A 23,552-nucleotide genomic window follows, 5' to 3' on the forward strand; every position below is an offset into this window, starting at 1 on the left:
ACCCTCCCCAGAAGTTTCCACATCAAAGCTGTCCTTCTAATGAAACAGCTGGTTTGATCCAAACCCCTCTCATTGTCCTGGGCCAGGCGGGGACACCAGGAGGTGAGACAAGCCCAGCTGCCAGTTTTAGAGGCTCTTCTCCCCAGTACTGACAGCTGACAAAAGCATAGGAACAACGTGACGTTACTGGAAACAAACAGGTAAAGACACAAGCAGAAAAAGGCAGAAAAAGGCAGAAAAAGGCAGAAAAAGGCACGGGCTCCTGGCGGCAGCGCGGCGGTGCCGCAGCGCTGCTGCGGAGGGACCAACAGCGGCGCCCGGGGGCGGGGCTTGGCCGGCTGGGGGCGGGGACAGGGGCGGGGCTTCCCCTCGGGGGCGGGGCCCTGGGCGGGACCTGAAGGCGGGGCGCTGCCACCGGAGCCGAGCCCGGGGGCGGGGCTTCGTCACGCGAAGGGGGAGGGGCTCGGAGCAGTGCCGCGGGGGGCGGGGCTGTGCCTCCTGGGGGCGGGGCTAGGGCGGGGGCTTGGCCTCCCGGGGGCGGGGCGGGACGCGGGGGCGGGGCTTTGCCGCCGTGGGGGCGTCCTGGGGGCGGGGCGGCGGCGTCCGGGTCGGAGCCGGCGGAGGTGGGAGCCCGCGGAGGCGCTTGGCCCGGCCCGGCCCGGCCCGGCCCGGCTCGGCTCTGCCTCCCGGCCCCGGCGCCCGGACCGGGAGCGGGTCCCCCCAAGGGGTTACCGCCGCGCCCGAAAGATGAACGGCGAAGCGGCAGCCGCCTCCGGGCCGTGGCGGGCTCGGCTCGGCTCCCCGCACGGGGAGGCTCGGGTCGGGCAGGGAGGCGGCTCTGGCCCCCGCAGCACGGCCAAGCTCTCGGACGATGCCGCTGGTGCCGCGGGTGGGAGACCCCCAGGTGGTAATGCCCTGAATTGGTCTCCCTGGCTTGTTTCTTTTGCTTTAATAGCATATTCCCTCCCCTCGTCCAGCAGGTACCTCTCCGTGCTCTCAGAAGGCATCCGGCAGGGAAACACGCTCGGCAGGAACTGGGAAGGAGAAGGGCTGCTCTGGGGGGAGCAGTGCAGCCGTCTTTCATGGTCTTGGTATAGCTGCCTTGAACCAGTGCATCGCTCCGGCAAAGAGAGAAGCCCACTGGTAAAGCTCATTAGTAAAATCTTCCTTGGTTTCTGTGGGATGAGAGGACCTGGGTTGGGGGGAAGCGAGCAGCATTTCAAAGAGGCAGACTATTCAGTGGGGGAGCAGGAGGGGAATCCTTGCTGGCTATGCTCTAATTCTGGTTCTGGGTGAAAGGTGGCTTTGAACTTCTGGCTGTGGAAGTGCCAAAAATTGTCCACTACAAGGGAAGTGCAAGCTCAAGTGTTGCATGGAAACGAAGCCAGCATCGCACAGGACTCCCCCTGGTTACGGTGTGTGAGTGGGTGGTATTTGTACTTGTTAGCGCAGGGGGGCTGCTAAGCACCTAGTTACAAAACCCCAGCTCTGCAGGCTCCTGAAATGCTGTTGTCACAGAGGTTCAGTGCTATGCAGGTGAAGAAGAAAGAGAAACAGTTACAAGTCCAGGCTATCCATCGCCAGCATCTCCTTTCTCTGTAACAGTGACAGCCCCCAGCAGCCAATATTACACTCTGGATTTAGCAACTGAAACCCCCATCAAGGGCTGAAATGCCAGTCCCATTTCCTCTTGCACTCCCTAATCCCAGTCCAGACTGTGCTCCTTCCTTAATTGCTTCACCAGCACCAGCTAGCAGGTAGAGAGTATTTGCAGAAAGGTCAAGAGGGATCCCTGTGCAAAGCTGAGGGAAGCAGGCAGAGCTTCCTGCTCTCTTGCATCACCTGCCTAGTCATCCTTCACAGATGACTATTGCAGTGTCATTTGGCTGGAAGGTGTGCCTCCTTTATCAGAAATAAACTGCCTAGCTCATGAGCATTCAATGCAGAAAACGCTTTCTCTCAAGGCAGACGTGTATCTGATTTCTGAGTAGAAGACTTGAAGCTGAGGAAGGCCTGTCAGTCCCAATGAGGCTTGTGAACGTGAATGCTCTGCATTTTTTCCATTTATTTTGGCAAAACAGTAGCATTACCAGAGTCTTACTGGTATCTGAGTGCTGGTGCAGAGGGAGTCTTTGTGTTTCTCAGCAGAAGAGGCACATGGTATTAATTCAGCACCACAAATAGCTCCTGGAGAGTTACTAGCTCTGTGCCTTGCACCATTGCATGAAACCTGCTCCTGCCAGAGGTAATACCCACTACTTGTCACAGGCTCACCCTTAACTGAATGGTATTAAATCTATCTTTGGGAAATTCCAGCTCTTGACGTAGGTGTTGACATGTTTTAACAACCGACACAGTTATAATCCCATGGGAAGGGAAATATCAAACATGCTGTATTCTTATTAGAGCGAGCTGCTAATAAGCTGTAAAAATGATGGGCTGCATCAGCACTACCTCAGCTGACATGATCTGAGGGTTGCGCATGATGTTTTCTGCAATTTCTTTTCATATCTTTATTGAAACACCAAGTGTGATTTAAAAATAAAACCATTTACTCTCTATTTTTTGCTTATTCTCATGGATCTAGCTGAAGTAGAAGAGCTGAGGTGTCCCTGAGGGGGGGGTGCGCGTGCCGCGGGGCTCTCGGGGCGGGGGGGTGCGCGTGCCGCGGGGCTCTCTGAGGGGGGAGGGGGCGCGTGCCGCGGGGCTCTGGGCGCAGCCAGCGGTCGGCGCGTGGCCATCGCCAACGGTCGTCGCGCGCCGCGCAGCTGCTTCGCGGTGCGGGCGCGCGGCTTTTCCCGCCGCGGCCGGCGCGCGACCGGCCCCTATTTAAGGCGGGCTCGCGCCGGCTGTGGCGCAGTTCCAGTCAGGGAGGGGCGGCGGCGGGAGGCGCGCTGCGCTGCGCTGGCCAGCGCACAGTGACACGGGCTGAAGTGAGGGTCGGGGGCTTGCGCGGGCATTGCGGGGCATGGCAGGGGGACACTGAGGAGACTCCTAGGGGTGGGCAACCAGGAAACCTGACACATCTTGGCGGGGACAGCGTGAACATTTTGGGAGGAAACACAAGGGACAAATGAGATGGGAAAGGGCAGGTGTCGTCAAGGGTAAAGCAAAAGCCCCTCGGGGTGGACAGGAGGAGCATTATGGAGGGAAAGGCTGAGGTACCTGTAGGGGGACAGAGCCAGAATTTTTGAGGGAAAAGCTGAGGTAACATCAAAGGAAGACGACGAGGATTTTGGAGAGAGATAGTGGTATAACGTAGAGGAGACACGATGAGCTTTTTGGAAGGAAAGCTGAGGTTGCACTGAGACGGCGACGCAAGGATTTTGTGGGGAAAAGCCGAGGTGCCACCCAAGGGACAGGAGGAGCATTCTGGAGGGAAAGGCAGAAGTAGCTGAGAAGGGAGAGAGCCAGTATTTTTGAGGGAAAAGCTGAGGTAATATTGAGGGAACATGACAAGTATTTTGGGGGGAGACACAGAAATGAAGGAGAGGGGACACGATGAGTTTTTTGGTAGGAAAGCTGAGGTACCACTGAGATGGCGAGGCGAGGGTTTTGTAGGGAAAATCGGGGTAGCTCAGAGGGGAGAGGGTGAGGATTTCGTAGGGAAAATCCGAGGTAACTTTAGAGGGGAAAGGATGAACATTTTGGAGGTAAAATCTGAGGTAACTTAGAGGAGAGAGGGTGAGGGTTTTGGCGGGAAAAGCTGAGGAACCCGAGAGGGGACAGGAGGAGCAGTTTGGAGAGAGAATTCTGAGGTAACTTTAGAGGGGAGAGGGTGACAATGTTGGAGGGAAAGGCTGAGGTAAAATCTAAGGAAGATGACTAGCATTTTGGGGGGAGACATTGAAATAAGGTAGAGGGAAGAGGATGAGCTTTTTGACAGGAAAGCTGAGGTAAGATTGAGATGGCGAGCTGAGTGTTTTGTCGGGAAGAGCGGGGGTAGCTCAGAGGGGAGAGAGTGAGCATTTTGGAGGTAAAATCTGAGGTAACTTAGAGGAGAGAGGGCGAGGATTTTGGCGGGAAAAGCTGAGGAACCTGAGAGGCAACAGAGCCAGTACTTTTGAGGGAAAAGCTGAGGTAAAATCGAGGGAACAGGGCGAGTATTTTGTAGGGAGATAGTGATAGAACGTAGAGGGGACACGATGAGCATTTTGGAAGCAAAGTTGAGGTGACATTGAGATCGGGGCAGTGAGGATTTTGTAGGGAAAAGTTCAGAGGAGAGAGGTGAGCGTTTTTGAGGTAAAATCTGAGGTAACTTAGAGGAGAGAGGGTGAGGGTTTTGGCGGGAAAAGCTGAGGAACCCGAGAGGGGACAGGAGGAGCAGTTTGGAGAGAGAATTCTGAGGTAACTTTAGAGGGGAGAGGGCGAGGATGTTGGAGGGAAAGGCTGAGGTAAAATCGAAGGAAGATGACTAGCATTTTGGGGGGAGACATTGAAATAAGGTAGAGGGAAGAGGATGAGCTTTTTGACAGGAAAGCTGAGGTAAGATTGAGATGGGGAGCTGAGTGTTTTGGCGGGAAGAGCGGGGGTAGCTCAGAGGGGAGAGAGAGCATTTTGGAGGGGAAATCTGAGGTAACTTAGAGGAGAGAGGGTGAGGATTTTGGCGGGAAGAGCTGAGGAACCTGAGAGGCAACAGAGCCAGTACTTTTGAGGGAAAAGCTGAGGTAAAATCGAGGGAACAGGGCGAGTATTTTGTAGGGAGATAGTGATAGAACGTAGAGGGGACACGATGAGCATTTTGGAAGCAAAGTTGAGGTGACATTGAGATCAGGGCAGTGAGGATTTTGTAGGGAAAAGTTCAGAGGAGAGAGGGTGAGCGTTTTTGAGGTAAAATCTGAGGTAACTTAGAGGAGAGAGGGTGAGGGTTTTGGCGGGAAAAGCTGAGGAACCTGAGAGGCAACAGAGCCAGTACTTTTGAGGGAAAAGCTGAGGTAAAATCGAGGGAACAGGGCGAGTATTTTGTAGGGAGATAGTGATAGAACGTAGAGGGGACACGATGAGCATTTTGGAAGCAAAGTTGAGGTGACATTGAGATCAGGGCAGTGAGGATTTTGTAGGGAAAAGTTCAGAGGAGAGAGGGTGAGCGTTTTTGAGGTAAAATCTGAGGTAACTTAGAGGAGAGAGGGTGAGGATTTTGGCGGGAAGAGCTGAGGAACCTGAGAGGCAACAGAGCCAGTACTTTTGAGGGAAAAGCTGAGGTAAAATCGAGGGAACAGGGCGAGTATTTTGTAGGGAGATAGTGATAGAACGTAGAGGGGACACGATGAGCATTTTGGAAGCAAAGTTGAGCTGACATTGAGATCAGGGCAGTGAGGATTTTGTAGGGAAAAGTTCAGAGGAGAGAGGGTGAGCGTTTTTGAGGTAAAATCTGAGGTAACTTAGAGGAGAGAGGGTGAGGGTTTTGGCGGGAAAAGCTGAGGAACCTGAGAGGCAACAGAGCCAGTATTGTTGAGGGAAAAGCTGAGGTAAAATCGAGGGAACAGGGCAAATATTTTGTAGGGAGATAGTGATAGAACGTAGAGGGGACATGATGAGCATTTTGGAAGCAAAGTTGAGCTGACATTGAGATGGGGAGGTGAAGATTTTGTAGGGAAAAGCTGAGGCAGCTCAGAGGAGAGAGGGTGAGCGTTTTTGAGGTAAAATCTGAGGTAACTTAGAGGAGAGAGGGTGAGGGTTTTGGCGGGAAAAGCTGAGGATCCTGAGGGGGGACAGGAGGAGCAGTTTGGATAGAAGATTCTGAGGTAACTTTAGAGGGGAGAGGGCGAGGATGTTGGAGGGAAAGGCTGAGGTAAAATCGAAGGAAGATGACTAGCATTTTGGGGGGAGACATTGAAATAAGGTAGAGGGAAGAGGATGAGCTTTTTGACAGGAAAGCTGAGGTAAGATTGAGATGGGGAGCTGAGTGTTTTGTTGGGAAGAGCTGGGGTAGCTCAGAGGGGAGAAGGTGAGCGTTTCTGAGGTAAAATCTGAGGTAACTTAGAGGGGAGAGGGCGGGGATTTTGGCGGGAAGAGCTGAGGAACCTGAGAGGGGAATGGAGGAGCGTTTTGGAGGGAAAATCTGAGGTAACTTAGAGAGCAGAGGGTAAGGATTTCAGCAGGAAAAGCTGAGGTAAAATAGAGGGAACATGGCAAGTGTTTTGGAAGGGAATAGGTAACTTGGGGAGATGGGAGCATTGTGGAAGGAAGATGAGGTTACATTGGGGTGATGAGGTGAGGATTTTGTAGGGAAGAGCTGAGGTAGCTCAGAGAGGAGAGGGCGAGCATTTTGGAGGGGAAATCTGAGGTAACTTAGAGGAGAGAGGGTGAGGGTTTTGGCGGGAAGAGCTGAGGAACCTGAGAGGCAACAGAGCCAGTATTGTTGAGCGAAAAGCTGAGGTAAAATCGAGGGAACAGGGCGAGTATTTTGTAGGGAGATAGTGATAAAACATAGAGAGGACACAATGAGCATTTTGGAAGCAAAGCTGAGGTGACATTGAGATTGGGGCAGTGAGGGTTTTGTAGGGAAAAGCTGAGGTAGCTCAGAGGAGAGGTCGAGCGTTTTGGAGGGGAAATCTGAGGTAACTTAGAGGAGAGAGGGTGAGGGTTTTGGCGGGAAAAGCTGAGGAACCCGAGAGGGGACAGGAGGAGCAGTTTGGAGAGAGAATTCTGAGGTAACTTAGAGGGGAGAGGGCGAGGATTTTGGAGGGAAAGGCTGAGGTAAAATCGAAGGAAGATGACTAGCATTTTGGGGGGAGACACTGAAATAAGGTAGAGGGAAGAGGATGAGCTTTTTGACAGGAAAGCTGAGGTAAGATTGAGATGGGGAGCTGAGTGTTTTGTCGGGAAGAGCTGGGGTAGCTCAGAGGAGAGAGGTTGAGCAATTTGGCGGGAAAATCTGAGGTAACTTTAGAGGGGAATGGTTGGGCATTTTGGAGGGCAAGGCTGAGGTATCTCAGATGGGACAGGACGGCCATTTTGTAGGGAAAATTGAGATAACTTCTGAGGGGAGAAGGCGAGTATTTGGGAGGAAAAGCCTGAGGTACCTGAGAAGGGGCAGAGCCCGTTTTTTGGAAGGAAAGGTTGAGGAAGCTGAGAGGAGGGGACAGGGCAAGCATATTGAAGGGAAAAGCTGAGCCAAATTGGAGGGGAGAGGGAGGGTATTTTGGAGGGAAAAGTTGGAGTACCTCAGAGAAAATAAGGTGATGATTTTGGTGGGAAACCTGGGTAGCTTATAGGAGACAAGGTGGCCCTTTTGGAGAGAGAGGTCGAGGTGCATCAGAGGGAGTGGGGCTGGCGTTCTGGTGGTAAAAGCTGTAGTACCTCAGAGGGGGCAGAGTGAGGACTTTTGCAGGGAAAGGCTGAGGTAGCTGAGAAGGAAGGGACAGAGCCGGTGTTTCTGAGGGAAAAGTTGAGATACCTTAGAGGTGAGATGGAGGGCATTTTGGAGGGAGAAGCTGAGGTATGTCTGAGGGGACAGGGCGAGCATTTTAGAGGGCAAAATCTGAGGTACTTTGGGGGAGACAGTGGCAGCATTCTGGTGGGACTCGCTGAGGTACATCTGAGGGGACAGTGACGTGATTTTAGAGGGAAAAGACCGAGGTACCTCTGAGCAGGCATCAGTGGTCTTGGCAGTATGTAGGTCTGTCAGGAGGTGTGACAGAGTAGTGGTGAAGCTGAGGGTGCTTGAGGACAGCGCAAATGTTTAAGCAGGAAAGTCTGTGGTATCTCTGAAGAGAAAAGCTGGGGTCATCGGGGTGGAAAGACAAGAGAAGAAACATGGCATCCCGTGAGGGACAATATGATGTTTCAAGATTCTGGAAGCAGCAGAAAGGATGCAGCTTTTATCAGGACAGGCTGAATGAGTGGTCTTGGTTTCTGTGATGCTTTTTTGTTCCTGGTACTAAGAGGCAATAGGGATGAAGGGAGGGTCATGGAGCAGGATTTCCAAATGATCACAAAAAGAAAAGGCATCCTCACAGGGATGGATAAATTTTAAAAGCTGAGTGATGGTGTTTTCCTTTATTTAGAGCTCTGCAGCCAAAGCTTCAAAAAAACCAAAAAAAAGCGGTCATGGACACCCTCTCTCCTGGAGGAAGGCAGACGAGAAGCAGTTTCTGCTGGTGAGTTGAGCAAGGGGCCTTCCTGCTCTGAAGGGGATGGGGTAGGGGAGGGAGGCCAGAGAAGAAGCAAGAGGAGGCAGTGGCCAGCAGCACATTCGCCCCTGTTGTGAGCTGCGGGAGTGGTGCTTGAAGAGTCAGTCCTTCCCTGGGTGTAGGAGTTTGGAGCTGACCCCTCTTGGTCCTAAGTGTGCTTTGCTTTCCCGCAGCTCACGGAGAAGCAAGAAGAGGAGTCGTGAGGAGCGGCGAGTCAAGAGTGAGCCTGAAGAGAGGATGAGGAAGATGGAAGAGAAAGGTACTCTAGGCACCAGGACTGTCGTGGAAGCAGGGTGGTGCTCGCGCAGGAGCATGCCTGTCAGCTTTGGTGCCCTTGCTCCCTTTGCGCTGGGGGACCTTGTGGGCGTTTGGGAGGAGCTGCCGCCCAAGGGCAGTGTGGCGAGTGGCCGAGTGAGTGTCACTTTGGCGAGAGGAGCTCATCTGCGATGTTTTAGCTGGGGGGGTGAGGGGGGTAGGGGGAGGGTTGGGTGTCGGGGCAAGGGAGGGGCCTGTTGGGTCGAGCCGTGGGGAGCTCCCCCTGCGCCTCTGTCCTTCGGGCAGGCAGAGGTGGCCCTGGCCAGTGCTAAGCGCGTCTGCTTTGCTTTCCCGCAGCTCACGGAGAAGCAAGAAGAGGAGTCGTGAGGAGCGGCGGGTCAAGAGTGAGCCTGAAGAGAGGATGAGGAAGAGAGAAGAGGAGGGAGGAGAAAGGCACTCTGGGCAAAGGGACCGCCCTGGCAGCAGGGCTGTGGTCACGTAAGAGCATGGCTGGCACCTTTGGTGCCCTTGCTCCCTTTGCGCTGGGCGACCTCCCTGTAAGCAGGGCTCGGGTCTTTGCTTTTGTTGGCCTTTTGCCATGTTGCTCCTTGGCTGCCTGGAGAGAGGGACGAGCCTGTAAGGAGGCTGCGAGTCCCTTTCTCCGCCCCTGGGGGGACAGGGAGCTCACCGGAACCCAGGCCCGCCCTGTAAGCAGGGCCGGGCTCTTTGCCCCCCGCGGCTTTCCGCCTGCCGGCCCCTGGCCGGCGCCACCCCCGCGCTCGGGGTGTGGGCCAGCATTGGCCCTTTGGCGCCCCGTGAAGCCCCTTGGCATGTTGAGTGCTCCGGCCTCCATGCAGCCTGGGGGCAGGCCTGAGCCTCTCCTCCCGCTCCTGGGTACGGACCGGGCCCCCGACGTTGGCTGGCTGCCCTGGGCTCCCTTTCTCTCCTGGAAAGCCGTGTTACATGTCTCCTGTCTGCTGTGCTTGTCCCTTCCCTCTTGTCCTCTGTCCTGTTGGGAGTGAGTGAGCTAGCGAGTGAGCTTGTCCTCTAGGCCTCTGTAAAAAGCGCTGCAGCGTATTAGCTTTGGCTTCCCAGGCCTGAAAGAAGGGCTCTGGGCAGTAGCAGAGGGGTCCCGTCTCGGGCCCAGATTTGAGGAGGGGGGAGAGTTCCGGCTTGCCCCTTCCTCCCCCGGGCAGAGCGGAGCCACTTGGTAATGGTGTGGGCGAGGGGACCTGCCCGTAGTCGGGGCCCAGGTCTGTGCCCGCGTGGCCGCCTGTCCTGCTGGCCACGTGGCCAGCGTGGCGGCCCTGTAGTCGGGGCGTGCGTCACAAGCCGTGGAGCCCTGTGCGCCCGGAGCAGCTTGGCCTCCCTGTAAGCAGGGCGGAGGGGCCTGCCCTCCCGCGGCCTGCTGCTTTAGCCAGCCACCAGGAATGACCCCTCCCCGGCCCGCTAAGGGGGCAGGCGGAGGAAGTGCCCTGCCGCAGGGCGCTGTGCGGCCTCCGGGCCGCTTCTTCTGGGGGCCGCCTGCCCGCAGCCGGGCTCGAGGTGCCCCCTGGGCTCCTGCAGACGTGCTGTTGTGCTGCAGCCGGGCTGGCCAGCCCGTAGGCCGGGCCTAGGCCAGAGCCTCCTGCCCCGTGGGGCTCGGGGCTAGTGCCAGCGCTGGGGGCAGCGCCCTGTAAGCAGGGCCGCGCACGTCCCCTGCGCTGTGCGGGAGGTGCTGGGAGCGCCCGCCTGTAAGGAGGCGGGTGTGCGGGGCCCCCGCCTTTGAGAGGCGCGGGGTCCGGGGCTGTGGGGCGGGGCGGGCCCTCCCTGTAGTCAGGGCGAGGGTGCCGGCCCCCGGCCTTTGGCCGGCGTGCTCCCTGCCTGGCTGCTGCGAGTCATTCCTGTGGCCCTGGGGGAAGGCTGAGCTCTCTGTCTGCCTGGGTGTCGTGGCCCTCCCTGTAGTCGGGGCGCGGGCCTGGAGCCCGCGTGCTCAGCTGGCAGCCGGTTTGGGGCGACCGCCCCGTTAGCGGGGCCCAGGTCAGAGTGCCCCTGCATGGGAGAGAAGGAGCCTCCCTCCGCCGCGGGGCCCCGGGCTGCCCTGTAGCTCGGGGACTGGCCTGTGCCCTGGGGCCCCTGGCCTTAGGCAGTTGGGGCAGTGGCCCCGGCCCCCTGTAAGCAGGGCTGAAGCCTCCTGGGCCACCGCTCTCCATGCCCAGCTCCATTTGCCCAGAGTGCCCGCCTCTGACCCCCGCTGCAGCTTCAATCAAGACCGCTGGACACCTCGTCAGCTGGAGGCCGTGCAGTGGGCAGCGGCTGCTGGTGAGTTGAGCAAGGCCTTTGGCCCGGGAGGTGTTGGGGGCTCGGGCGCAGCATCTTTGCGAAGGGAGGGGCCTGCCGGGCGTTTGGGAGGAGCTGCTGCCCGAGGGCAGTGGGGCGAGTGGCCGAGTGAGTGTCACTTTGGCGAGAGGAGCTCATCTGCCACGTTTTAGCTGGGGCGGTGGCGGGGGGTAGGGGGGTTAGGCGTAGGCTTAGGCTTGGGTGTCCAGGCAAGGGAGGGGCCTGTTGGGTGGAGCTTTGGGGAGCTCCCCCTGCGCCTCTGTCCTTCGGGCAGGCAGAGGTGGCCCTGGCCAGTGCTAACTGCGTCTGCTTTGCTTTCCCGCAGCTCACGGAGAAGCAAGAAGAGGAGTCGTGAGGAGCGGCGAGTCAAGAGTGAGCCTGAAGAGAGGATGAGGAAGATGGAAGAGAAAGGTACTCTAGGCACAAGGACGGTCGTGGAAGCAGGGTGGTGCTCGCGCAGGAGCATGCCTGTCAGCTTTGGTGCCCTTGCTCCCTTTGCGCTGGGGGACCTTGTGGGCGTTTGGGAGGAGCTGCCGCCCAAGGGCAGTGTGGCGAGTGGCCGAGTGAGTGTCACTTTGGCGAGAGGAGCTCATCTGCGATGTTTTAGCTGGGGGGGTGAGGGGGGTAGGGGGGAGGGTTGGGTGTCGGGGCAAGGGAGGGGCCTGTTGGGTCGAGCCGTGGGGAGCTCCCCCTGCGCCTCTGTCCTTCGGGCAGGCAGAGGTGGCCCTGGCCAGTGCTAAGCGCGTCTGCTTTGCTTTCCCGCAGCTCACGGAGAAGCAAGAAGAGGAGTCGTGAGGAGCGGCGGGTCAAGAGTGAGCCTGAAGAGAGGATGAGGAAGAGAGAAGAGGAGGGAGGAGAAAGGCACTCTGGGCAAAGGGACCGCCCTGGCAGCAGGGCTGTGGTCACGTAAGAGCATGGCTGGCACCTTTGGTGCCCTTGCTCCCTTTGCGCTGGGCGACCTCCCTGTAAGCAGGGCTCGGGTCTTTGCTGTTGTTGGCCTTTTGCCATGTTGCTCCTTGGCTGCCTGGAGAGAGGGACGAGCCTGTAAGGAGGCTGCGAGTCCCTTTCTCCGCCCCTGGGGGGACAGGGAGCTCACCGGAACCCAGGCCCGCCCTGTAAGCAGGGCCGGGCTCTTTGCCCCCCGCGGCTTTCCGCCTGCCGGCCCCTGGCCGGCGCCACCCCCGCGCTCGGGGTGTGGGCCAGCATTGGCCCTTTGGCGCCCCGTGAAGCCCCTTGGCATGTTGAGTGCTCCGGCCTCCATGCAGCCTGGGGGCAGGCCTGAGCCTCTCCTCCCGCTCCTGGGTACGGACCGGGCCCCCGACGTTGGCTGGCTGCCCTGGGCTCCCTTTCTCTCCTGGAAAGCCGTGTTACATGTCTCCTGTCTGCTGTGCTTGTCCCTTCCCTCTTGTCCTCTGTCCTGTTGGGAGTGAGTGAGCTAGCGAGTGAGCTTGTCCTCTAGGCCTCTGTAAAAAGCGCTGCAGCGTATTAGCTTTGGCTTCCCAGGCCTGAAAGAAGGGCTCTGGGCAGTAGCAGAGGGGTCCCGTCTCGGGCCCAGATTTGAGGAGGGGGGAGAGTTCCGGCTTGCCCCTTCCTCCCCCGGGCAGAGCGGAGCCACTTGGTAATGGTGTGGGCGAGGGGACCTGCCCGTAGTCGGGGCCCAGGTCTGTGCCCGCGTGGCCGCCTGTCCTGCTGGCCACGTGGCCAGCGTGGCGGCCCTGTAGTCGGGGCGTGCGTCACAAGCCGTGGAGCCCTGTGCGCCCGGAGCAGCTTGGCCTCCCTGTAAGCAGGGCGGAGGGGCCTGCCCTCCCGCGGCCTGCTGCTTTAGCCAGCCACCAGGAATGACCCCTCCCCGGCCCGCTAAGGGGGCAGGCGGAGGAAGTGCCCTGCCGCAGGGCGCTGTGCGGCCTCCGGGCCGCTTCTTCTGGGGGCCGCCTGCCCGCAGCCGGGCTCGAGGTGCCCCCTGGGCTCCTGCAGACGTGCTGTTGTGCTGCAGCCGGGCTGGCCAGCCCGTAGGCCGGGCCTAGGCCAGAGCCTCCTGCCCCGTGGGGCTCGGGGCTAGTGCCAGCGCTGGGGGCAGCGCCCTGTAAGCAGGGCCGCGCACGTCCCCTGCGCTGTGCGGGAGGTGCTGGGAGCGCCCGCCTGTAAGGAGGCGGGTGTGCGGGGCCCCCGCCTTTGAGAGGCGCGGGGTCCGGGGCTGTGGGGCGGGGCGGGCCCTCCCTGTAGTCAGGGCGAGGGTGCCGGCCCCCGGCCTTTGGCCGGCGTGCTCCCTGCCTGGCTGCTGCGAGTCATTCCTGTGGCCCTGGGGGAAGGCTGAGCTCTCTGTCTGCCTGGGTGTCGTGGCCCTCCCTGTAGTCGGGGCGCGGGCCTGGAGCCCGCGTGCTCAGCTGGCAGCCGGTTTGGGGCGACCGCCCCGTTAGCGGGGCCCAGGTCAGAGTGCCCCTGCATGGGAGAGAAGGAGCCTCCCTCCGCCGCGGGGCCCCGGGCTGCCCTGTAGCTCGGGGACTGGCCTGTGCCCTGGGGCCCCTGGCCTTAGGCAGTTGGGGCAGTGGCCCCGGCCCCCTGTAAGCAGGGCTGAAGCCTCCTGGGCCACCGCTCTCCATGCCCAGCTCCATTTGCCCAGAGTGCCCGCCTCTGACCCCCGCTGCAGCTTCAATCAAGACCGCTGGACACCTCGTCAGCTGGAGGCCGTGCAGTGGGCAGCGGCTGCTGGTGAGTTGAGCAAGGCCTTTGGCCCGGGAGGTGTTGGGGGCTCGGGCGCAGCATCTTTGCGAAGGGAGGGGCCTGCCGGGCGTTTGGGAGGAGCTGCTGCCCGAGGGCAGTGGGGCGAGTGGCCGAGTGAGTGTCACTTTGGCGAGAGGAGCTCATCTGCCACGTTTTAGCTGGGGCGGTGGCGGGGGGTAGGGGGGTTAGGCGTAGGCTTAGGCTTGGGTGTCCAGGCAAGGGAGGGGCCTGTTGGGTGGAGCTTTGGGGAGCTCCCCCTGCGCCTCTGTCCTTCGGGCAGGCAGAGGTGGCCCTGGCCAGTGCTAACTGCGTCTGCTTTGCTTTCCCGCAGCTCACGGAGAAGCAAGAAGAGGAGTCGTGAGGAGCGGCGAGTCAAGAGTGAGCCTGAAGAGAGGATGAGGAAGATGGAAGAGAAAGGTACTCTAGGCACAAGGACGGTCGTGGAAGCAGGGTGGTGCTCGCGCAGGAGCATGCCTGTCAGCTTTGGTGCCCTTGCTCCCTTTGCGCTGGGGGACCTTGTGGGCGTTTGGGAGGAGCTGCCGCCCAAGGGCAGTGTGGCGAGTGGCCGAGTGAGTGTCACTTTGGCGAGAGGAGCTCATCTGCGATGTTTTAGCTGGGGGGGTGAGGGGGGTAGGGGGGAGGGTTGGGTGTCGGGGCAAGGGAGGGGCCTGTTGGGTCGAGCCGTGGGGAGCTCCCCCTGCGCCTCTGTCCTTCGGGCAGGCAGAGGTGGCCCTGGCCAGTGCTAAGCGCGTCTGCTTTGCTTTCCCGCAGCTCACGGAGAAGCAAGAAGAGGAGTCGTGAGGAGCGGCGGGTCAAGAGTGAGCCTGAAGAGAGGATGAGGAAGAGAGAAGAGGAGGGAGGAGAAAGGCACTCTGGGCAAAGGGACCGCCCTGGCAGCAGGGCTGTGGTCACGTAAGAGCATGGCTGGCACCTTTGGTGCCCTTGCTCCCTTTGCGCTGGGCGACCTCCCTGTAAGCAGGGCTCGGGTCTTTGCTGTTGTTGGCCTTTTGCCATGTTGCTCCTTGGCTGCCTGGAGAGAGGGACGAGCCTGTAAGGAGGCTGCGAGTCCCTTTCTCCGCCCCTGGGGGGACAGGGAGCTCACCGGAACCCAGGCCCGCCCTGTAAGCAGGGCCGGGCTCTTTGCCCCCCGCGGCTTTCCGCCTGCCGGCCCCTGGCCGGCGCCACCCCCGCGCTCGGGGTGTGGGCCAGCATTGGCCCTTTGGCGCCCCGTGAAGCCCCTTGGCATGTTGAGTGCTCCGGCCTCCATGCAGCCTGGGGGCAGGCCTGAGCCTCTCCTCCCGCTCCTGGGTACGGACCGGGCCCCCGACGTTGGCTGGCTGCCCTGGGCTCCCTTTCTCTCCTGGAAAGCCGTGTTACATGTCTCCTGTCTGCTGTGCTTGTCCCTTCCCTCTTGTTCTCTGTCCTGTTGGGAGTGAGTGAGCTAGCGAGTGAGCTTGTCCTCTAGGCCTCTGTAAAAAGCGCTGCAGCGTATTAGCTTTGGCTTCCCAGGCCTGAAAGAAGGGCTCTGGGCAGTAGCAGAGGGGTCCCGTCTCGGGCCCAGATTTGAGGAGGGGGGAGAGTTCCGGCTTGCCCCTTCCTCCCCCGGGCAGAGCGGAGCCACTTGGTAATGGTGTGGGCGAGGGGACCTGCCCGTAGTCGGGGCCCAGGTCTGTGCCCGCGTGGCCGCCTGTCCTGCTGGCCACGTGGCCAGCGTGGCGGCCCTGTAGTCGGGGCGTGCGTCACAAGCCGTGGAGCCCTGTGCGCCCGGAGCAGCTTGGCCTCCCTGTAAGCAGGGCGGAGGGGCCTGCCCTCCCGCGGCCTGCTGCTTTAGCCAGCCACCAGGAATGACCCCTCCCCGGCCCGCTAAGGGGGCAGGCGGAGGAAGTGCCCTGCCGCAGGGCGCTGTGCGGCCTCCGGGCCGCTTCTTCTGGGGGCCGCCTGCCCGCAGCCGGGCTCGAGGTGCCCCCTGGGCTCCTGCAGACGTGCTGTTGTGCTGCAGCCGGGCTGGCCAGCCCGTAGGCCGGGCCTAGGCCAGAGCCTCCTGCCCCGTGGGGCTCGGGGCTAGTGCCAGCGCTGGGGGCAGCGCCCTGTAAGCAGGGCCGCGCACGTCCCCTGCGCTGTGCGGGAGGTGCTGGGAGCGCCCGCCTGTAAGGAGGCGGGTGTGCGGGGCCCCCGCCTTTGAGAGGCGCGGGGTCCGGGGCTGTGGGGCGGGGCGGGCCCTCCCTGTAGTCAGGGCGAGGGTGCCGGCCCCCGGCCTTTGGCCGGCGTGCTCCCTGCCTGGCTGCTGCGAGTCATTCCTGTGGCCCTGGGGGAAGGCTGAGCTCTCTGTCTGCCTGGGTGTCGTGGCCCTCCCTGTAGTCGGGGCGCGGGCCTGGAGCCCGCGTGCTCAGCTGGCAGCCGGTTTGGGGCGACCGCCCCGTTAGCGGGGCCCAGGTCAGAGTGCCCCTGCATGGGAGAGAAGGAGCCTCCCTCCGCCGCGGGGCCCCGGGCTGCCCTGTAGCTCGGGGACTGGCCTGTGCCCTGGGGCCCCTGGCCTTAGGCAGTTGGGGCAGTGGCCCCGGCCCCCTGTAAGCAGGGCTGAAGCCTCCTGGGCCACCGCTCTCCATGCCCAGCTCCATTTGCCCAGAGTGCCCGCCTCTGACCCCCGCTGCAGCTTCAATCAAGACCGCTGGACACCTCGTCAGCTGGAGGCCGTGCAGTGGGCAGCGGCTGCTGGTGAGTTGAGCAAGGCCTTTGGCCCGGGAGGTGTTGGGGGCTCGGGCGCAGCATCTTTGCGAAGGGAGGGGCCTGCCGGGCGTTTGGGAGGAGCTGCTGCCCGAGGGCAGTGGGGCGAGTGGCCGAGTGAGTGTCACTTTGGCGAGAGGAGCTCATCTGCCACGTTTTAGCTGGGGCGGTGGCGGGGGGTAGGGGGGTTAGGCGTAGGCTTAGGCTTGGGTGTCCAGGCAAGGGAGGGGCCTGTTGGGTGGAGCTTTGGGGAGCTCCCCCTGCGCCTCTGTCCTTCGGGCAGGCAGAGGTGGCCCTGGCCAGTGCTAAGTGCGTCTGCTTTGCTTTCCCGCAGCTCACGGAGAAGCAAGAAGAGGAGTCGTGAGGAGCGGCGAGTCAAGAGTGAGCCTGAAGAGAGGATGAGGAAGATGGAAGAGAAAGGTACTCTAGGCACAAGGACGGTCGTGGAAGCAGGGTGGTGCTCGCGCAGGAGCATGCCTGTCAGCTTTGGTGCCCTTGCTCCCTTTGCGCTGGGGGACCTTGTGGGCGTTTGGGAGGAGCTGCCGCCCAAGGGCAGTGTGGCGAGTGGCCGAGTGAGTGTCACTTTGGCGAGAGGAGCTCATCTGCGATGTTTTAGCTGGGGGGGTGAGGGGGGTAGGGGGGAGGGTTGGGTGTCGGGGCAAGGGAGGGGCCTGTTGGGTCGAGCCGTGGGGAGCTCCCCCTGCGCCTCTGTCCTTCGGGCAGGCAGAGGTGGCCCTGGCCAGTGCTAAGCGTGTCTGCTTTGCTTTCCCGCAGCTCACGGAGAAGCAAGAAGAGGAGTCGTGAGGAGCGGCGGGTCAAGAGTGAGCCTGAAGAGAGGATGAGGAAGAGAGAAGAGGAGGGAGGAGAAAGGCACTCTGGGCAAAGGGACCGCCCTGGCAGCAGGGCTGTGGTCACGTAAGAGCATGGCTGGCACCTTTGGTGCCCTTGCTCCCTTTGCGCTGGGCGACCTCCCTGTAAGCAGGGCTCGGGTCTTTGCTGTTGTTGGCCTTTTGCCATGTTGCTCCTTGGCTGCCTGGAGAGAGGGACGAGCCTGTAAGGAGGCTGCGAGTCCCTTTCTCCGCCCCTGGGGGGACAGGGAGCTCACCGGAACCCAGGCCCGCCCTGTAAGCAGGGCCGGGCTCTTTGCCCCCCGCGGCTTTCCGCCTGCCGGCCCCTGGCCGGCGCCACCCCCGCGCTCGGGGTGTGGGCCAGCATTGGCCCTTTGGCGCCCCGTGAAGCCCCTTGGCATGTTGAGTGCTCCGGCCTCCATGCAGCCTGGGGGCAGGCCTGAGCCTCTCCTCCCGCTCCTGGGTACGGACCGGGCCCCCGACGTTGGCTGGCTGCCCTGGGCTCCCTTTCTCTCCTGGAAAGCCGTGTTACATGTCTCCTGTCTGCTGTGCTTGTCCCTTCCCTCTTGTCCTCTGTCCTGTTGGGAGTGAGTGAGCTAGCGAGTGAGCTTGTCCTCTAGGCCTCTGTAAAAAGCGCTGCAGCGTATTAGCTTTGGCTTCCCAGGCCTGAAAGAAGGGCTCTGGGCAGTAGCAGAGGGGTCCCGTCTCGGGCCCAGATTTGAGGAGGGGGGAGAGTTCCGGCTTGCCCCTTCCTCCCCCGGGCAGAGCGGAGCCACTTGGTAATGGTGTGGGCGAGGGGACCTGCCCGTAGTCGGGGCCCAGGTCTGTGCCCGCGTGGCCGCCTGTCCTGCTGGCCACGTGGCCAGCGTGGCGGCCCTGTAGTCGGGGCGTGCGTCACAAGCCGTGGAGCCCTGTGCGCCCGGAGCAGCTTGGCCTCCCTGTAAGCAGGGCGGAGGGGCCTGCCCTCCCGCGGCCTGCTGCTTTAGCCAGCCACCAGGAATGACCCCTCCCCGGCCCGCTAAGGGGGCAGGCGGAGGAAGTGCCCTGCCGCAGGGCGCTGTGCGGCCTCCGGGCCGCTTCTTCTGGGGGCCGCCTGCCCGCAGCCGGGCTCGAGGTGCCCCCTGGGCTCCTGCAGACGTGCTGTTGTGCTGCAGCCGGGCTGGCCAGCCCGTAGGCCGGGCCTAGGCCAGAGCCTCCTGCCCCGTGGGGCTCGGGGCTAGTGCCAGCGCTGGGGGCAGCGCCCTGTAAGCAGGGCCGCGCACGTCCCCTGCGCTGTGCGGGAGGTGCTGGGAGCGCCCGCCTGTAAGGAGGCGGGTGTGCGGGGCCCCCGCCTTTGAGAGGCGCGGGGTCCGGGGCTGTGGGGCGGGGCGGGCCCTCCCTGTAGTCAGGGCGAGGGTGCCGGCCCCCGGCCTTTGGCCGGCGTGCTCCCTGCCTGGCTGCTGCGAGTCATTCCTGTGGCCCTGGGGGAAGGCTGAGCTCTCTGTCTGCCTGGGTGTCGTGGCCCTCCCTGTAGTCGGGGCGCGGGCCTGGAGCCCGCGTGCTCAGCTGGCAGCCGGTTTGGGGCGACCGCCCCGTTAGCGGGGCCCAGGTCAGAGTGCCCCTGCATGGGAGAGAAGGAGCCTCCCTCCGCCGCGGGGCCCCGGGCTGCCCTGTAGCTCGGGGACTGGCCTGTGCCCTGGGGCCCCTGGCCTTAGGCAGTTGGGGCAGTGGCCCCGGCCCCCTGTAAGCAGGGCTGAAGCCTCCTGGGCCACCGCTCTCCATGCCCAGCTCCATTTGCCCAGAGTGCCCGCCTCTGACCCCCGCTGCAGCTTCAATCAAGACCGCTGGACACCTCGTCAGCTGGAGGCCGTGCAGTGGGCAGCGGCTGCTGGTGAGTTGAGCAAGGCCTTTGGCCCGGGAGGTGTTGGGGGCTCGGGCGCAGCATCTTTGCGAAGGGAGGGGCCTGCCGGGCGTTTGGGAGGAGCTGCTGCCCGAGGGCAGTGGGGCGAGTGGCCGAGTGAGTGTCACTTTGGCGAGAGGAGCTCATCTGCGACGTTTTAGCTGGGGCGGTGGCGGGGGGTAGGGGGGTTAGGCGTAGGCTTAGGCTTGGGTGTCCAGGCAAGGGAGGGGCCTGTTGGGTGGAGCTTTGGGGAGCTCCCCCTGCGCCTCTGTCCTTCGGGCAGGCAGAGGTGGCCCTGGCCAGTGCTAAGTGCGTCTGCTTTGCTTTCCCGCAGCTCACGGAGAAGCAAGAAGAGGAGTCGTGAGGAGCGGCGAGTCAAGAGTGAGCCTGAAGAGAGGATGAGGAAGATGGAAGAGAAAGGTACTCTAGGCACAAGGACGGTCGTGGAAGCAGGGTGGTGCTCGCGCAGGAGCATGCCTGTCAGCTTTGGTGCCCTTGCTCCCTTTGCGCTGGGGGACCTTGTGGGCGTTTGGGAGGAGCTGCCGCCCAAGGGCAGTGTGGCGAGTGGCCGAGTGAGTGTCACTTTGGCGAGAGGAGCTCATCTGCGATGTTTTAGCTGGGGGGGTGAGGGGGGTAGGGGGGAGGGTTGGGTGTCGGGGCAAGGGAGGGGCCTGTTGGGTCGAGCCGTGGGGAGCTCCCCCTGCGCCTCTGTCCTTCGGGCAGGCAGAGGTGGCCCTGGCCAGTGCTAAGCGCGTCTGCTTTGCTTTCCCGCAGCTCACGGAGAAGCAAGAAGAGGAGTCGTGAGGAGCGGCGGGTCAAGAGTGAGCCTGAAGAGAGGATGAGGAAGAGAGAAGAGGAGGGAGGAGAAAGGCACTCTGGGCAAAGGGACCGCCCTGGCAGCAGGGCTGTGGTCACGTAAGAGCATGGCTGGCACCTTTGGTGCCCTTGCTCCCTTTGCGCTGGGCGACCTCCCTGTAAGCAGGGCTCGGGTCTTTGCTGTTGTTGGCCTTTTGCCATGTTGCTCCTTGGCTGCCTGGAGAGAGGGACGAGCCTGTAAGGAGGCTGCGAGTCCCTTTCTCCGCCCCTGGGGGGACAGGGAGCTCACCGGAACCCAGGCCCGCCCTGTAAGCAGGGCCGGGCTCTTTGCCCCCCGCGGCTTTCCGCCTGCCGGCCCCTGGCCGGCGCCACCCCCGCGCTCGGGGTGTGGGCCAGCATTGGCCCTTTGGCGCCCCGTGAAGCCCCTTGGCATGTTGAGTGCTCCGGCCTCCATGCAGCCTGGGGGCAGGCCTGAGCCTCTCCTCCCACTCCTGGGTACGGACCGGGCCCCCGACGTTGGCTGGCTGCCCTGGGCTCCCTTTCTCTCCTGGAAAGCCGTGTTACATGTCTCCTGTCTGCTGTGCTTGTCCCTTCCCTCTTGTCCTCTGTCCTGTTGGGAGTGAGTGAGCTAGCGAGTGAGCTTGTCCTCTAGGCCTCTGTAAAAAGCGCTGCAGCGTATTAGCTTTGGCTTCCCAGGCCTGAAAGAAGGGCTCTGGGCAGTAGCAGAGGGGTCCCGTCTCGGGCCCAGATTTGAGGAGGGGGGAGAGTTCCGGCTTGCCCCTTCCTCCCCCGGGCAGAGCGGAGCCACTTGGTAATGGTGTGGGCGAGGGGACCTGCCCGTAGTCGGGGCCCAGGTCTGTGCCCGCGTGGCCGCCTGTCCTGCTGGCCACGTGGCCAGCGTGGCGGCCCTGTAGTCGGGGCGTGCGTCACAAGCCGTGGAGCCCTGTGCGCCCGGAGCAGCTTGGCCTCCCTGTAAGCAGGGCGGAGGGGCCTGCCCTCCCGCGGCCTGCTGCTTTAGCCAGCCACCAGGAATGACCCCTCCCCGGCCCGCTAAGGGGGCAGGCGGAGGAAGTGCCCTGCCGCAGGGCGCTGTGCGGCCTCCGGGCCGCTTCTTCTGGGGGCCGCCTGCCCGCAGCCGGGCTCGAGGTGCCCCCTGGGCTCCTGCAGACGTGCTGTTGTGCTGCAGCCGGGCTGGCCAGCCCGTAGGCCGGGCCTAGGCCAGAGCCTCCTGCCCCGTGGGGCTCGGGGCTAGTGCCAGCGCTGGGGGCAGCGCCCTGTAAGCAGGGCCGCGCACGTCCCCTGCGCTGTGCGGGAGGTGCTGGGAGCGCCCGCCTGTAAGGAGGCGGGTGTGCGGGGCCCCCGCCTTTGAGAGGCGCGGGGTCCGGGGCTGTGGGGCGGGGCGGGCCCTCCCTGTAGTCAGGGCGAGGGTGCCGGCCCCCGGCCTTTGGCCGGCGTGCTCCCTGCCTGGCTGCTGCGAGTCATTCCTGTGGCCCTGGGGGAAGGCTGAGCTCTCTGTCTGCCTGGGTGTCGTGGCCCTCCCTGTAGTCGGGGCGCGGGCCTGGAGCCCGCGTGCTCAGCTGGCAGCCGGTTTGGGGCGACCGCCCCGTTAGCGGGGCCCAGGTCAGAGTGCCCCTGCATGGGAGAGAAGGAGCCTCCCTCCGCCGCGGGGCCCCGGGCTGCCCTGTAGCTCGGGGACTGGCCTGTGCCCTGGGGCCCCTGGCCTTAGGCAGTTGGGGCAGTGGCCCCGGCCCCCTGTAAGCAGGGCTGAAGCCTCCTGGGCCACCGCTCTCCATGCCCAGCTCCATTTGCCCAGAGTGCCCGCCTCTGACCCCCGCTGCAGCTTCAATCAAGACCGCTGGACACCTCGTCAGCTGGAGGCCGTGCAGTGGGCAGCGGCTGCTGGTGAGTTGAGCAAGGCCTTTGGCCCGGGAGGTGTTGGGGGCTCGGGCGCAGCATCTTTGCGAAGGGAGGGGCCTGCCGGGCGTTTGGGAGGAGCTGCTGCCCGAGGGCAGTGGGGCGAGTGGCCGAGTGAGTGTCACTTTGGCGAGAGGAGCTCATCTGCGACGTTTTAGCTGGGGCGGTGGCGGGGGGTAGGGGGGTTAGGCGTAGGCTTAGGCTTGGGTGTCCAGGCAAGGGAGGGGCCTGTTGGGTGGAGCTTTGGGGAGCTCCCCCTGCGCCTCTGTCCTTCGGGCAGGCAGAGGTGGCCCTGGCCAGTGCTAAGTGCGTCTGCTTTGCTTTCCCGCAGCTCACGGAGAAGCAAGAAGAGGAGTCGTGAGGAGCGGCGAGTCAAGAGTGAGCCTGAAGAGAGGATGAGGAAGATGGAAGAGAAAGGTACTCTAGGCACAAGGACGGTCGTGGAAGCAGGGTGGTGCTCGCGCAGGAGCATGCCTGTCAGCTTTGGTGCCCTTGCTCCCTTTGCGCTGGGGGACCTTGTGGGCGTTTGGGAGGAGCTGCCGCCCAAGGGCAGTGTGGCGAGTGGCCGAGTGAGTGTCACTTTGGCGAGAGGAGCTCATCTGCGATGTTTTAGCTGGGGGGGTGAGGGGGGTAGGGGGGAGGGTTGGGTGTCGGGGCAAGGGAGGGGCCTGTTGGGTCGAGCCGTGGGGAGCTCCCCCTGCGCCTCTGTCCTTCGGGCAGGCAGAGGTGGCCCTGGCCAGTGCTAAGCGCGTCTGCTTTGCTTTCCCGCAGCTCACGGAGAAGCAAGAAGAGGAGTCGTGAGGAGCGGCGGGTCAAGAGTGAGCCTGAAGAGAGGATGAGGAAGAGAGAAGAGGAGGGAGGAGAAAGGCACTCTGGGCAAAGGGACCGCCCTGGCAGCAGGGCTGTGGTCACGTAAGAGCATGGCTGGCACCTTTGGTGCCCTTGCTCCCTTTGCGCTGGGCGACCTCCCTGTAAGCAGGGCTCGGGTCTTTGCTGTTGTTGGCCTTTTGCCATGTTGCTCCTTGGCTGCCTGGAGAGAGGGACGAGCCTGTAAGGAGGCTGCGAGTCCCTTTCTCCGCCCCTGGGGGGACAGGGAGCTCACCGGAACCCAGGCCCGCCCTGTAAGCAGGGCCGGGCTCTTTGCCCCCCGCGGCTTTCCGCCTGCCGGCCCCTGGCCGGCGCCACCCCCGCGCTCGGGGTGTGGGCCAGCATTGGCCCTTTGGCGCCCCGTGAAGCCCCTTGGCATGTTGAGTGCTCCGGCCTCCATGCAGCCTGGGGGCAGGCCTGAGCCTCTCCTCCCACTCCTGGGTACGGACCGGGCCCCCGACGTTGGCTGGCTGCCCTGGGCTCCCTTTCTCTCCTGGAAAGCCGTGTTACATGTCTCCTGTCTGCTGTGCTTGTCCCTTCCCTCTTGTCCTCTGTCCTGTTGGGAGTGAGTGAGCTAGCGAGTGAGCTTGTCCTCTAGGCCTCTGTAAAAAGCGCTGCAGCGTATTAGCTTTGGCTTCCCAGGCCTGAAAGAAGGGCTCTGGGCAGTAGCAGAGGGGTCCCGTCTCGGGCCCAGATTTGAGGAGGGGGGAGAGTTCCGGCTTGCCCCTTCCTCCCCCGGGCAGAGCGGAGCCACTTGGTAATGGTGTGGGCGAGGGGACCTGCCCGTAGTCGGGGCCCAGGTCTGTGCCCGCGTGGCCGCCTGTCCTGCTGGCCACGTGGCCAGCGTGGCGGCCCTGTAGTCGGGGCGTGCGTCACAAGCCGTGGAGCCCTGTGCGCCCGGAGCAGCTTGGCCTCCCTGTAAGCAGGGCGGAGGGGCCTGCCCTCCCGTGGCCTGCTGCTTTAGCCAGCCACCAGGAATGACCCCTCCCCGGCCCGCTAAGGGGGCAGGCGGAGGAAGTGCCCTGCCGCAGGGCGCTGTGCGGCCTCCGGGCCGCTTCTTCTGGGGGCCGCCTG

The 23,552-nt window shown here is 62.6% G+C and overlaps 6 long non-coding RNA genes across 6 annotated transcripts; all 6 read left to right on the plus strand.

Moving 5' to 3' along the window:
- Nucleotides 1-8,008: 8,008 nt before the first annotated feature.
- Nucleotides 8,009-10,114, plus strand: LOC135330486 (uncharacterized). Its single transcript, XR_010392494.1, has 3 exons — nt 8,009-8,102; nt 8,309-8,394; nt 8,748-10,114. It is a non-coding gene; the product is annotated as an uncharacterized LOC135330486 (long non-coding RNA).
- A 50-nt stretch (nt 10,115-10,164) lies between these two features.
- LOC135330484 (uncharacterized) lies at nt 10,165-12,841 on the plus strand. Its single transcript, XR_010392492.1, has 3 exons — nt 10,165-10,691; nt 11,035-11,120; nt 11,475-12,841. It is a non-coding gene; the product is annotated as an uncharacterized LOC135330484 (long non-coding RNA).
- A 50-nt stretch (nt 12,842-12,891) lies between these two features.
- Nucleotides 12,892-14,834, plus strand: LOC135330485 (uncharacterized). Its single transcript, XR_010392493.1, has 3 exons — nt 12,892-13,418; nt 13,762-13,847; nt 14,202-14,834. It is a non-coding gene; the product is annotated as an uncharacterized LOC135330485 (long non-coding RNA).
- A 784-nt stretch (nt 14,835-15,618) lies between these two features.
- On the plus strand, nt 15,619-18,295 carry LOC135330487 (uncharacterized). Its single transcript, XR_010392495.1, has 3 exons — nt 15,619-16,145; nt 16,489-16,574; nt 16,929-18,295. It is a non-coding gene; the product is annotated as an uncharacterized LOC135330487 (long non-coding RNA).
- A 50-nt stretch (nt 18,296-18,345) lies between these two features.
- Nucleotides 18,346-20,178, plus strand: LOC135330488 (uncharacterized). Its single transcript, XR_010392496.1, has 3 exons — nt 18,346-18,872; nt 19,216-19,301; nt 19,656-20,178. It is a non-coding gene; the product is annotated as an uncharacterized LOC135330488 (long non-coding RNA).
- Nucleotides 20,179-21,072: 894 nt separating this feature from the next.
- Nucleotides 21,073-22,905, plus strand: LOC135330489 (uncharacterized). The gene is made up of 3 exons (XR_010392497.1): nt 21,073-21,599; nt 21,943-22,028; nt 22,383-22,905. It is a non-coding gene; the product is annotated as an uncharacterized LOC135330489 (long non-coding RNA).
- The last annotated feature ends 647 nt before the right edge of the window (nt 22,906-23,552 follow it).

The sequence above is a fragment of the Dromaius novaehollandiae genome, chromosome 21 (genome assembly GCF_036370855.1).
Source record: "Dromaius novaehollandiae isolate bDroNov1 chromosome 21, bDroNov1.hap1, whole genome shotgun sequence".
Classification (NCBI taxonomy): Eukaryota; Metazoa; Chordata; class Aves; order Casuariiformes; family Dromaiidae; genus Dromaius; species Dromaius novaehollandiae.